The sequence below is a fragment of the Bos javanicus genome, chromosome 23, assembly GCF_032452875.1.
Source record: "Bos javanicus breed banteng chromosome 23, ARS-OSU_banteng_1.0, whole genome shotgun sequence".
Classification (NCBI taxonomy): Eukaryota; Metazoa; Chordata; class Mammalia; order Artiodactyla; family Bovidae; genus Bos; species Bos javanicus.
In genome coordinates this window covers 8,096,689-8,110,019 of record NC_083890.1, presented here as the reverse complement: position 1 = coordinate 8,110,019, position 13,331 = coordinate 8,096,689, and the positions used below count along the sequence as shown (strand labels likewise).

General features: G+C 51.4%; 1 long non-coding RNA gene across 5 annotated transcripts; it reads right to left on the bottom strand.

Moving 5' to 3' along the window:
• Positions 1–2,092: 2,092 nt before the first annotated feature.
• LOC133236125 (uncharacterized) lies at positions 2,093–11,368 on the bottom strand. 5 transcript variants are annotated; one of them, XR_009732751.1, is made up of 4 exons: positions 10,937–11,368; positions 7,109–10,716; positions 3,180–6,569; positions 2,093–2,300 (listed from the first exon to the last, which is right to left on the bottom strand). It is a non-coding gene; the product is annotated as an uncharacterized LOC133236125 (long non-coding RNA). The 5 variants fall into 5 exon arrangements; XR_009732750.1 differs by having other exon boundaries at positions 2,098–2,300; positions 7,109–7,237; positions 8,901–11,367; XR_009732752.1 differs by having other exon boundaries at positions 2,098–2,300; positions 7,109–7,237; positions 9,829–11,367.
• Positions 11,369–13,331: the final 1,963 nt, after the last annotated feature.

Here is a 13,331-nt window from a genome sequence, read left to right as displayed (position 1 = left end):
TGGAGACTTTACGTAGTGTGCGGCAAGCCTGGGACCCACCAGGCTGGACAATTACAGGGAGGGCAGTCCATCTGGGTGACAAGCACAGTCCAAACGAATGGAGGTGGTCTCGGAGAACCAGCCAAGCATGACTGCTGGAAGGCTTCCTGGAGGAGGGGGCAGGAGAGGGGAGGGATAGGGGGTGGGAGGGGCTCTGAGGCCCAGGGGCAGTGGGGCGCCCCTCCACTGGCTGCTCCGCCCTCAGGGCTCCCCACCTGCCTCTGCTCTCCCCCCTTCTGTCTCTCGGGAACCCTGAACTCCAGCTGGCACCCGCCTCCTTAATAAAGGCAGATTGCTGCTCTGCTTGTCCCCAGTACTCCTGATGGGGCCATTAATATTCCAGGGAAGATTAACTCCCCCTCTGCTTCCTCCCCTGCAGCCGCTGGGCTCCTCTGACTGATGAGGGCCTGGGGCTCAGACAGAGATGTTGCTGGAGATGTTGCTGGAACGCAGGCAGGGGGCTGCCTGAGATGACCTCTGGAACTTAGGTGCTGTCTTGCCTCTGTGGCCCCTTCCAGGTTTCAGCTGAGACTTGGGGGAGAGAGGGTATGAGAGAGGCTGTGTGGAGCTGCCTGCAGTCCCAGGACCCCGAATGGAACCTCAGGGCTCTCGTTCAGTTGTTTTATTTGGCTCAGAGAATGCACACGATGTCCCCACAGTCACATGGCTGGAGCAGAACCCAGAACTCCGGACTTTTGGCTGAGTGACCTTTGCATATATCAGACCCAAGGGCCTGGGTCGGTGGACAGCACCCCTTCACCGTCCTCAGAGGCCTTTGGTGACAAGAATGGTGTCCTCTGGGGGCTGCTGGCAGGCAGGGCCTCACGAGCCTTGCCTGCCTCACTGGGCAGCCTCCGCCTGGGCCTGCTGTGGAGTGAGGGGGCATGGGGGCTGCCTGACAGCGGCCCGGTGACTCTGAAGGTGGCGGAGGCGCTCCAGGGAGAAAGTGGGAGGCAGCAGAAAAGGGAACCCAACCCCTCAAAGCTAATGTAAAGACACATGATTCCATCGAATCCCAGTTATTCTCTGCCAGCCTCCAGCTCCCAACCATGTACAGGCACATAGACCCACTTCACACACTGCACCTAGCACACAGCACACACCACATACACCCACACACCACGTGCACACTCCAGAGTACACAAAACTCCATTCCCTGGCTTTTGGTTAGCACGTACATGCTGCTGCCGGTGCCCAAGCCGTGTCTCTGGTCCAGCCTCCCTCCAAGCTCCGGACTCCTACCTCTGTGACACCACACCTCCCGGTATTTGCACCCTGGGTAACCCCTTGCCCTTGAACTTGGGCTGGCCCCAGCCACATGGCAGAAGTGACGCCATATGGCTTTCAAGGCTGGAGCATGAGAAGACTCACGTCTCCTGCCTAGTATCCTGGGGTGCTCACTCCTGGGACACTCCTTGGAATCCCGCCTCCATGCTGGGAGAGGCCCCAGCGGCAGCCTCAATTCAGCTCCCAGCCCTCACCCCCTGCCCGCTGTATGAGGTAGGCACTTTGGACGCCCAGCCCTATCGCAATTTCAGAGGTACTTGCCCCAGCCACCATCTGACCGCAGCCCCCTGGGGGATCCTAAGTTGGCAATGCCTGGTAAGCCCAGAAAAACTGTGGGGGGTCAACTGAAGTTTGAAGCTACTAAGATTTGGATGATTGGCCATAGATCATCAAACACAGGATAAGCCCAAGAGAGACTTAAGTCAGACTTTGGTGGACTTTGGGGGAATCCTGGCCATGCCACTTCCGTGGGTTGTCTTGTGGGGTCACCGTCAAGGGTAAAGTGGGGCTTCTCCTGAAAGGAATAAATAATTGCTCATGCTGGGCACAAATGGATTTGGGCAGAGGAAAGGAAGACATAGGCTAAGTTTTAGACCTGGGATGTTACGGGTAGATTCAGCTGCAGATAACAGAAAATCCTCAAATAGCAGTTGCTCACACTGTAGGTTGTTTCTCTCTTATTTGCATGATGATCAGAGGTAGACGGTTGAGGCTGATTTGGCACTTTAGAATCAGTGGCCCAGGCCCCTGGGTGCTGCTTTGCAAATTTGGGGGATATCTTTCTTATTGTATTCTGTATTCTATTTACCATAGTATACAACATAAAGGATGCTCCTTGAAGTTGGCCAATGTAGATAGCCCCAAACTTTCTTATTTCTTGTTGTTAACTGTGTGTGATTTCCAGTCCCAAGTTCTCCACAATATCATGATCCAAAGTTGCTGCTGGAGTGCCAGACATTGCAGCTGCATTCCAACTGTCGGGAGGGAAGAATGATGGCAGTCACACCTTTTTCACTATAGACACTTGGAAATGATACTACCCACTTATACCCCATTAGCAAGACTTGGTCATATGACCGCATCCAACAGCAAGTAAGGTTGGGAAGTATTGTGGATGGGCACATACCCTGCTGCACATCCCAGCTGTCAGTCCTCTCCCAGCTCAAACTAGACAGCTGGAGACATGCTGGACTCCTCCATCTCATCCCCAGCCACCCTAATCCCGTCACCAAGGCATTCCTCCACCCACTTAGCATTCTCTACCTCTGCCTCCATCAGCCTCTTGTAATCTCATCTGGCAGTCACCTCTGAATGACTCGTCCCCTCCTGTCTTCCCCTTCTCTGCATTGCCACCAGAGCCTCCCACCCTGGCCAGCTTTGGAGTCCTCCAGCTGTTTCTCACTGCCTCCTAGGTAGATAAGAGTTGCAGCCGCCTCCCTCACTTCAGCTGCACTGAACTGTTGGGAAGATTCCCCCCCTCCCCCCGCCCCGCTACACACCTGCTGCACATCTGGCCCCTTCCAGCAGGTTCTTGACACATGTTATTGCTAGTGCTCAGAACCTCCTGTGACAGGGTGAAGCTTCAGCAGAGGAGCCTGAGGCTCGGGGAGGCTAGGACACATGCCCAACATCCCAGAGGCTGAGCTGGATTTGAACCAAAGTTGGCCTTGCTCCAAAGTTGGCGCCATCTCCTCCAGCTGTGCCCTAAGTGGCCGACCTCCGGCGTGTCACACACAGTCCTATTCTCTTGTGTTCACCACACACTCAGCATATACACCATCCTACCCTTGGGGCCTTGTTCTAAGACAGATGCATTTTCATATTCTCAAAGGGAGCTTAACAAAGAATCTTACCCGCTTCCCGGAGGGAACTAGCTGCTCTGTCCAGGTAAGTTTTTACATCCCCTGCCTTCACATGTGCTGCCGGGCCCTGTCTGCACCGCAGCTGTATGCTCCCTCCTTCTTGCAAGGCCAGCTCCGTCTCATCTGTGAGGTCTCAGCTTCAATGTCACTTCCCTACAGACTGTAAAATGGTGAGATTTTGGAAAACAGTGTGGCAGTTTTTTAGAAGGTTACATGTGCCACGTGGCCCAGCAGTTCCACTCCTAGGAAGCTACCCGAGAAATGGAAATACACATCCACGTGAAGGCTAGCTGTGAAGTGTTCATAGCTGCTTCATTCATAATAGCCCCCAACTGGAAGCAACCTAAGTATCCATCACCTGTGGAATGAATGGACACAATAGGTCTGTCCATCCCATTGAGTACTATGCACAAAACTACTGCTACATGTACAACGTGGACCTTCAAAACACGCCAAGTGAAAGAAGCCAGACATATGAGATCATATATTGTGATTCCATTTATATAAAATTTCCAGAAAAGGCAAATCTAAAGGAACAGAAAGTTGATCAGTGGTTAGTCCAGCTAGTGGAATAGGACTAACTGTATATAGGATTAAAGAATCTTATCAGGTGGATGAAAGTGTTTCATAACTGGATTATAGTGATGGTTGCATGACATTGTAAATTTACTAAATATCATTGACTTGCACATTTGAATTTAATATATCTCAGTAAAGCTGTAAAATAAGATATTTTAAAAAGTCACTTCCCCAGAGCAGCCTTCGCTAACACCTGTTCCCCAGTCGTCTTTGCCGTGTCTCATGGCTCATGCTGCATCTCCCTCATGGGCCTGTGTCACGTGGGAACTTTCCGTCTGTGGGGCACTGTGCTTCCTGCAGACTTTCTTCTATAGAAAGGAGCCTGCATAAGGAAGGGCTGAGTCCATTTTGTTTTAAAATATTTGAGATATAATTTATACACCATAAACCTACTCATAGTTTATTGAATTAGTATATTCACAGATAAGTTCAACCATCACCAGTTTTTTAAATTTGGCCATGCGGCATGTGGGGTCTTAGTTCTCTGACTGGGAACTGAACCTATGCCCCTTGTACTGGAAGTGCAGTCTTAACTGCTGGATCACCAGGGAAGTCCCCCACAACAAGTCAATTTTATAACACCTCGTAAAGCCCCATACCCTTCAGTTACCACCTCCTAACCATCACTTTATGGGAAATAGATGGGGAAACAGTGGAAACAGTGTCAGACTTTATTTTTGGGGGATCCAAAATCACTGCAGATGGTGACTGCAGCCATGAAATTAAAAGACCCCTTACTCCTTGGAAGGAAAGTTATGACCAACCTAGATAGCATATTCAAAAGCAGAGACATTACTTTGACAACAAAGGTTCGTCTAGTCAAGGCTATGGTTTTTCCTGTGGTCATGTATGGATGTGAGAGTTGGACTGTGAAGAAAGCTGAGCACCAAAGAATTGATGCTCTTGACTGTGTGGTGTTGGAGAAGACTCTTGAGAGTCCCTTGGACTGCAAGGAGATCCAACCAGTCCATTCTGAAGGAGATCAGCCCTGGGGTTTCTTTGGAAGGAATGATGCTAAAGCTGAAACTCCAGTTCTTTGGCCACCTCATGCAAAGAGTTGACTCATTGGAAAAGACTCTGATGCTGGGAGGGATTGAGCGCAGGAGGAGATGATGATGACAGAGGATGAGATGGCTGGAGTGCATCACTGACTCGATGGACGTGAGTCTGGGTGGACTCCAGGAATTGGTGATGGACAGGGAGGCCTGGCGTGCTGAGATTCATGGGGTCGCAAAGAGTCGGACACGACTGCGTGACTGAACTGAACTGAACCCTTTACTCAGCCCCCTCCCCTGCAAGTCACTAATCTTTGTCTTTATTATAGATTTCCCTACTCTGGACATGTCATGAGTCACAATATGTGGTATTTTGTGCTTGACTTCCCTCACTTTTTAACATGGTGTTTTTAAGTTTCATCCATGTTGTAGCATGCAACAGTACTTCAGTCCTTCTTATGGCTGAACGTGATTCCATTGTATGGACACTACATTTTGTTTATCCATTCATCGGACATTTTCCCCCCACCTTTTGGCTAGTGTGAATAATGCTGCTATAAATATTCATATGCAAGTTTTTATGTGGATGTATGCTTTCATTTCTCTCATATACCTGGGAGTGGAACTGCTGGGTCACAAGGCGACTATGTTTAGCTCTTTATGCTCGACTGCTTTCCAAAGCGGCTGTACCATTTCACGTTCCCAGAACAAATGTCTGAGGGTTTAGTCTCTCCACATCCTCACCAACACTTGTTATCTGAGTTTTAGATGATAACTCTCCTAGTGGGTGCGACATGATATCTTACTGTAGTTTTGATTTGCATTTCCTGATGACTAACGATGTCAAGTGCCTTTTTAATGTGTTTATTAGCTATTATATATCTTCCTTGGAAAAATTTCTATTCAGATCTTTTATCCATTTTTAAACTGGTTTGTCTCTTTTAATTAATGAGTTATAAGAGTTTAAAAAACATTTTTGCTGTGCCAAGTCTTCGTTGCTGTGCACGGGTTTTGTCTAACTATGGCAAGCAGGGGTTACCCTCTAGTTGCAGTGTGTGGGCTTCTCGTTGCAGTGGCTTCTCTTGTCATGGAGCACCGGCTCAGTTGTTCCAAGGCACTGGGGTCCTTCCGGACCAGCAATTGAACCCACATCCCCCTCATTGGCAGGCAGACTCCCAACCACTGGCCCACCGGGGAAATCCTGTAAGAGTTCTTTTAGATACCAGTCCTCTCTGGAGGCCTGATTTGCAAATACTTCGCCCTGTTCTAGGGCTTGTCTTCTCGCCTTCTCGATAGTGTCTTCTGAAACACACACGTTTTACCCTTGTCATGAAGTCCAATTCATTCTCCCTTTTGTTACTTGTGCTTTTCGTGTCACAGCTAAGAATCCATTGTCAAATCTGACATTATGAAGATCTATTCCCGGTTCCCTTCCGAGAACTTTATAGTTTTAGCTTTTATGTTTAGTTCTTTGTTCCATTTCACGTTACTGACGTGACTTAATGATGTTGGGTGAGGGCCCAGCTTTGTACTTTGCATATGGCTCTCCAGTTATCCCGTCACTGCTTGTTGAAAATACTATTCTTTCCCCCCATTGAATGGTCCTTTTACCCTTGTTGAAACCACTTGACCAGGGACACGATTTTACTTCCGGACTCTCAATTCTTTTCCATTGATCATATGTGTATCCTTAAGTCATACTGTTTCAGAGTTTGTTGCTTTTCTTCACTACATTGCCTGCAGTATGGTGGATCAAATATCTGTGGGATGTTCAAAGCCCAGCAATCAAATACCACCAGGAACACACCTGTAACAAAACATTTAGGCTTAGTTTGCTGCAGCAAAGGAGAACATACCTACCAAAGATTCCCCAGAGTGTCTGGAGGGAAGAGTTCTGAGAGGGGCGTCTTAGAGGTTGGTGCTGAGTGATTTGGAGGAGAAGTTGGGGAAGCAGAGGCTAATCTGGGGCTGGCACTGCCTAGAAGGGAGGCTATTCATGCTGGGGTCTTAGTTTTTATCTGGGAGGTGGGAGAGTTAAAATAGGGAGTACAGCTGTCCCTCTAAGAGCCTGGCCCCGTGGCCTTGTCTGGGTGCTCCCTGATCATGGTCTTGGTTCCTTTGGAAACTTCTTGACTGATGGTCAGTAGGGCTGTTTTTGACTTTCCGGAAGTTAACAAATGGTCCCTGCTAAGGAAGAACTAGATAGCAGGCCAAGACAGACCCTGCCTATCCTATGACGCCCACTCTGATGTTTGCTTTAGGGGCCAACCCAGGAATAAGGTGCATGTGGGGATAGCAGGAGGTACCCTCAGTGTATGATGGCCAGAGCCTGGGCCACTGACTTACCATGTCGCTTGGCCAGTTATTCTGCCTCCTTGGGCCTCGGTTTCCTCATCTGTGATATAAGGAGATCGGACGAGACAGTGCCTGGGCCACCTCCTAGTTTCTTATCCATGGTCTAGTTGTAGTCCTGGGCTATTTCAGAGAGAGGGAAATCTCTGCTGATAAACCTCCCTATTTCACCAGTGCCCCCATACCAGCACATGTGCATGCGTGCGCGCGCGCGCACACACACACACACACACACACACACACACACACACACACATTCTGACTCATCTGGCCCCAAGCCCCTAATCCAGTCTTTTAGCTCAGCATCTCCCAGACATTTGGATTTGATACACTGGCAAAATTTTCCAAAAACACCTATTTTGAGGATCCACATATGGTTGCCAATATTCTATTCTGTCAAATAGGACATTAAAAATCACAAGTACTTCCACCTGTTGCAAGCCCTGTGTCATAAAAGAATAATAAAAGATAAATTAAAATATAGGCTAACACTCTCAAATTGCCCACATTCTCCTCATTCTTGGATGACAGAAAAAACTGCTGGAATGAACAATTCTGATCCTTATCTGGGTTTGGGAATGGCTACTTTATCTTACAATGGCTTTAGCTTTCATTAAAATGCAAATAGTGTGGGAGAGCCAGCCTCAATAGTCCATAAAGCAGTGGTGGGTTCTAGGATAGGGGTGGGAGGTTGGCAGGTGAAAATGGGGCTGTGAAGTACTCAGATGGGGCTTTGAACACCAGGTCTCTGGCAGCTCCAGTGACCTGAGAGGGAAGGACCAGCACCCAGGTTCCTGGGCACATCTTAAAGGCCTCTCTAAATGTGAGGCTGGAAATACCATCCTGGGAGAAGGGATTGGGAACTGGTGCTAATCAAATGAAAGCAGAACTAGACAGTCTCCTTGACCATGAAGCTGAGCCCTCTTAATGCCTCCTCAGTTGCCACCTACTACTTCCAGTCATTTCCACCTCCAGTGTTTGCCCAAAGCCTGTGTGTGTGTGTGTGTGTGTGTGTGTGTGATTTCAACAATTGCCATAAGTGTTTTTTGTGGAAGGCTGTAGGAAGTGGAGAGTAAATAGTCCACCCCCAGAACAGTGTTGTGCTACTTTTTTTTAAACTCTTGTATCGCAGGATAATACACAGTATCCATGGGTTCACTCTGGACTGTGAGGAACTGCATCCAACGAGGGGATTCCTCCCATACCCCAGGTCCATTCTCCCAGCACCAAATGTGCACTGTGCTACTGTTTCTTTAAAAAGTACACCCACGTTGCCAGAGGGAACCAATCAGCAGGTGGGGGAGGAGCTACTTGGGGGCCTGACCACCAATCACAGCCATTAAGAGCCTGGTGGGGGGACACCCCAAGAGTGACAGCCTCCTGAGGGAGCCTGGGCAAACCTGCTTAAAGGGACAGTGTCCCAGATGGGTTGCTTGCGTGCTATCAAACTCCAGAGTCCCTGAACTGACCAATGCATTCTCAGAGTGACTGCTGTCCCCACCTTCCCACAAGATGATAATTTGCTGGGAAAGACGAGTGATTTATCTGTCTAATTGGGCTTTTATTTGCATTTTAAATCATGCTCTTTTGCTAAACTAATGGACCCCCTATTTATAGATGACTCCAACACAAAGTGACTACTAATTACTACAATTAATATCACGTTAAGGGCTTGCCAGCCAACTTCACAGCAACTTGTATCGCCTACTCATTTTCAATTAAGGCACATTGACAGGGAGAATACGTGGTTATTAAGAGTGGGCCCTGGGGTGTAATTACTGCTCACAAGGTCATTAAGCAACTCCCCTGCAGAGCTGGCGCCTTGGGGCCTGGGGCCTGGGGGCCTAGATCCGTGTCCCACCAGGGCCCGGGAAGCCTCAGTCCCCCCAGGTCGCTGGCTGACGGGGGCTGGCTCTGAGCTGTCTGGAGGTGGAGTAGCTGGTGTGTGGATGGCGTGGGGCTGGGATGGCAGAGTCAGGCAGGGAGGCTGGAGGGGATGATCCGCCCTCTCTTGAAGACAGCAGTTTGTGGCAGCCCCCAGAGAGCCGACAGAACTGCAGTCCTCCTGGAGCAGCTTTCAGCAAGTGTCTGTGAAAGCATCGTTGGGGACAGGCAGGAAGTCCGCAGCAGGGCCACAGGGGTGAGGGGAGGCGAGGCCAGGAAGAAGACAGCTGCCCAGCACTGTGTGGGGGCGGGCCAGAGAGCCTGGGAGGGTGAGTGAGCTCTGTGCCCCATATGTTGGGGAAGAGTCCCTTCTGACTATGAGGAGGTGAGGGAACGCTGTGGCCGAACAGGAAAAGGATTAGCAGGGGTGGGTGGCCGTGGCAGAAGCCAGGGGGAGTGGGCACCTCAAGGGGGTGCTCTGTAGCTGACTGTCCCCCAATTCCTCTCTACACAGTGGCCATGGCTGACCTGCCAGGGTTAAGGTGCAGTGGGAAGGCTCAGGGGCCCGGTCTCTACTTTCCCAGGGGCCATACCCAGGCCAAGCCACCTGTGCACTCAGGGCCAAGGCTTGTGGCTGGACTGGGGACCTGTGACAGGAAGCCCTGGCAGTGGTACGCTGGAGTCGCCCCTGAGAGCCAACGGGGGTAGGGGAGCTCACCCCATTCAGCTTTCAGGGACTTATTCAAGGTTTAGCATTGACATGGTGGAGGATTTAGACCAGGGAAATCTGCAGACGCTACAGCTTGGAGAACTGGCTGTTAGATATTTACCTGCTAAGCCAGCTAAGCCTGCTGGGGGGCTGTGCCCTGGGCACTGCAGTGCAAGGCCTTCTTCGAGTTACATCCTCAGCGCTCGGGCCCGTGTACATGTAGTGTTTCCTCAGCTGAGTTCAACGGGGCCCCGCTGCACTGACAAACCCTCCCCAGGCTCTGTCCTCCTTGCCCCTTCCACCCCTGCTGCCTCTCTCCTGGGCACCCCTGCCCTTTCTAAATCGTCTCTCACAGCTTCCCGTCCTGCCCCTGCTCCCTTCAGTGACAGTGTCGGTGGAGGGAAGGGAGGCAGGCAGGGGCCATGTCAGAATCAGGTTGGCCTGCACAGAAGCAGTGCTGGCTTACATGAAAGAGGCATGTTCCCTCTCGCCTTCATGCGGCCTGGTGGCCTCGGCCTGGTTCTGGATGGTGCCATGGCATCTGGAGCCAGTCGCACAGCGTGCCTTCTGCCAAGTGGGCAGAGGCAGCAGCCGTGGCTTGTGTGCCTTCAGGCAGGGCAGGGGCAAGCTCATCCCTTTGAGGCCCTTCCTGGAACCCTGGCCTGGCAACTGTCCCAGGGTGGCTGAGGGACCCCATGCGTCAGGACGATGGACGTTGGTGAGGAGGGCAAGGGCTCCCGGCCATAGCTGCTGCCAGCTCATGCCCCACCATTGCTGCTACTGGGGGATGTGCAGAAGTGGCTCAGAATCCAGGAGTCTGGGGAGCCCGGACCGGCCACCAAGCCTCTCCCTGCTTCCAGGCCCGGGACTCAGCATTCTCACCTTGGAGCTGGGCAGCCTCCTCCAACAGCACAGGGGTGCACGGCTGAGACGTGGCAGGAGCTGGCCACACGGCCCCCAGGACGCTCCCGTGGTGGGGCAGGGAGGAGATCGGGAAGGAGCCATGGGCCTTAGACGGAGAAACCAAGTGTGGGAGGGTGGCATGCGGCAAGGTCAGGGACGGCATCAAGGGCATTTCAGACTGACTAGCAGCAGAGGTCAAAGAGGGGCAGGGGGTGTCTGGAGTGAGGCTGGCAGTTAGGTGCGACCAGAAGCGTGGGCTGGGCGGGGAGCCAGGTGGACCAGGGAGGTTAGGGAGCCCACGTGAAGGTTCAGGGTTCCAAGAGTACCTGTTTTGTGTCAAGCATTTTGCTTGGAGTTGGAAATGCCCAGTCATGTTTTTTCCCTCACCTAGACTGGTTCCAAATAGGAAAAGGAGTACATCAAGGCTATATATTGTCACCCTGCTTATTTAACTTATATGCAGAGTACATCATGAGAAATGCTGGGCTGGAAGAAGCACAAGCTGGAATCAAGATTGCTGGGAGAAAAATCAATAACCTCAGATATGCAGATGACACCACCCTAATGGCAGAAAGTGAAGAGGAACTAAAAAGCCTATTCATGAAAGTGAAAGAGGAGAGTGAAAAAGTTGGCTTAAAGCTCAACATTCAGAAAATGAAGATCATGGCATCTGGTCCCATCACTTCATGGGAAATAAATGGGGAAACAGTGGAAACAGTGTCAGACTTTATTTTTGGGGCTCCAAAATCACTGCAGATGGTGATTGCAGCTATGAAATTAAAAGACATTTACTCCTTGGAAGGAAAGTTATGACCAACCTAGATAGCATATTCAAAAGCAGAGATATTACTTTGCCAACAAAGGTCCCTCTAGTCAAGGCTATGGTTTTTCCAGTGGTCATGTATGGATGTGAGAGTTGGACTGTGAAGAAAGCTGAGCACCGAAGAATTGATGCTTTTGAACTGTGGTGTTGGAGAAGACTCTTGAGAGTCCCTTGGACTGCAAGGAGATCCAACCAGTCCATCCTAAAGCAGATCAGTCCTGGGATTTCTTTGGAAGGGCTGATGCTGACGCTGAAACTCCAATACTTTGGCCACCTCATGAGAAGAGTTGATTCATTGGAAAAGACCCTGATGCTGGGAGGGATTGGGGGCAGGAGGAGAAAGGGACGACAGAGGATGAGATGGCTGGATGGCATGATTGACTCGATGGACATGGGTTTGGGTGGACTCCGGGAATTGGTGATGGACAGGGAGGCCTGGCGTGCTGAGATTCATGGGGTCGCAAAGAGTCGGACACGACTGAGCCACTGAACTGAACTGAACTGAGTTCCTCTGAGAGGAGTTTCTCCCCATTTCACAGTGGAGGCTAGTGAGGCCCTGAGGGAAGGGCCCTGTTAGGAAGAGCTGCCAAGCCGGGGTTGGGGGTGGGGGTGCGGGGGCTGCCACTTACTCACGGCCAAGAAGTCACCTTTGTGCTGGGCTCAGGGGCTGGGAAGTACCGGGAGGGCCATACAGGGCCCAGAGTGCTGTCCTTAGCCCTGGGATTCCCATCCCTGCAGAGCCCGGAAAGGTCCAACCCATCCCCACGCACTCAGGTTCCACCCTTCAGCTGCTGCCCCCAACCCCGCCCCCCCCACCCCGCCTCCTGTGTAACTGTGGGGAGGCTCCCTGGGGCACCCACTGCCCTTTGGCCTCCCCCGACCTCCAGCAGTTAAAACCTGTGCCTCCGGGTACCTCCTCCTCCCACCTCCTGGCTCAACTCAGGGTTCAGAAGGCTGTCAGAAGGGGAGGCTGTCAGAAGGGGAGGCTGCCGGTGCTGTGCCTCCATCCCTGGGTCCTATCCTGTGCTCCTTGGCGTGGTCTAGAACTGAGAGGGGTGTGGGTGAGGAACAGGATGCTGCTACCCACAGTGGGGAGAGAGCATACGGTATACACTAAATTAATGCCAGTCAATGCTCTTCCCCATCAAAACACAAAGAGCTTTGAGAGAATTTCTGGTTATTCATAAAACTCTGTGAATATCTTCTTTTATGAGAGTTTAAGCAAATGAAAGATTAATTTCCCCCCAAATTTCATGCGCTATGAAGCTGAATATGTTTAGATACACAGTTTTGAGGCCCAGAGGTTCTGACTGCCATGCTGGAGCAGATCCACGTGCCTGTGTTCTGGAAGGGAGGAGACGGCGTGGGTCACCTCTTTCCGGGCTGGGCGTGGTGGTCACACCCCCTGCCACACCTGGCCTCTCCCACTTGCTGATTCTGCTCCACCAGAAAGTGGCACGTCCACTCCACCCCTGGGTCCTTCCTCCTCCCTTGATCAGGGCTCCTGATCTCACTCTGGTCCTCTCTGCGTCTGGCTGCTGGGCCTGCCTCATGGCCCATTGTCTTGGCCAAACCCTCACCTCCGCCAAGTCATCTCATCAGATTTCTTCTGCCAGCCCCGCCCCTAGAGCAGCTGGGCACCACTGAGACCAACTACATGCACCAACAGGTCAGGCAGGCTCCTAGTTAGCCTCTAGCTAGCACCTAGGCAGAGTCTAGATAGTCCCCTCTAATCCTCAGAGCCTTCCCACTTCACAGATGATGAGCAGCAGAGAAGAGGACCCTGACCTCCTGTCCATATCGCCCTCTTCACCCTCTCCTTCCGGAGGCCTTGGCTTCCCAATGGGAACACCACCCTCGCTTCTGTGAAAACCTTAGACACAGGGGAGACCTGACTG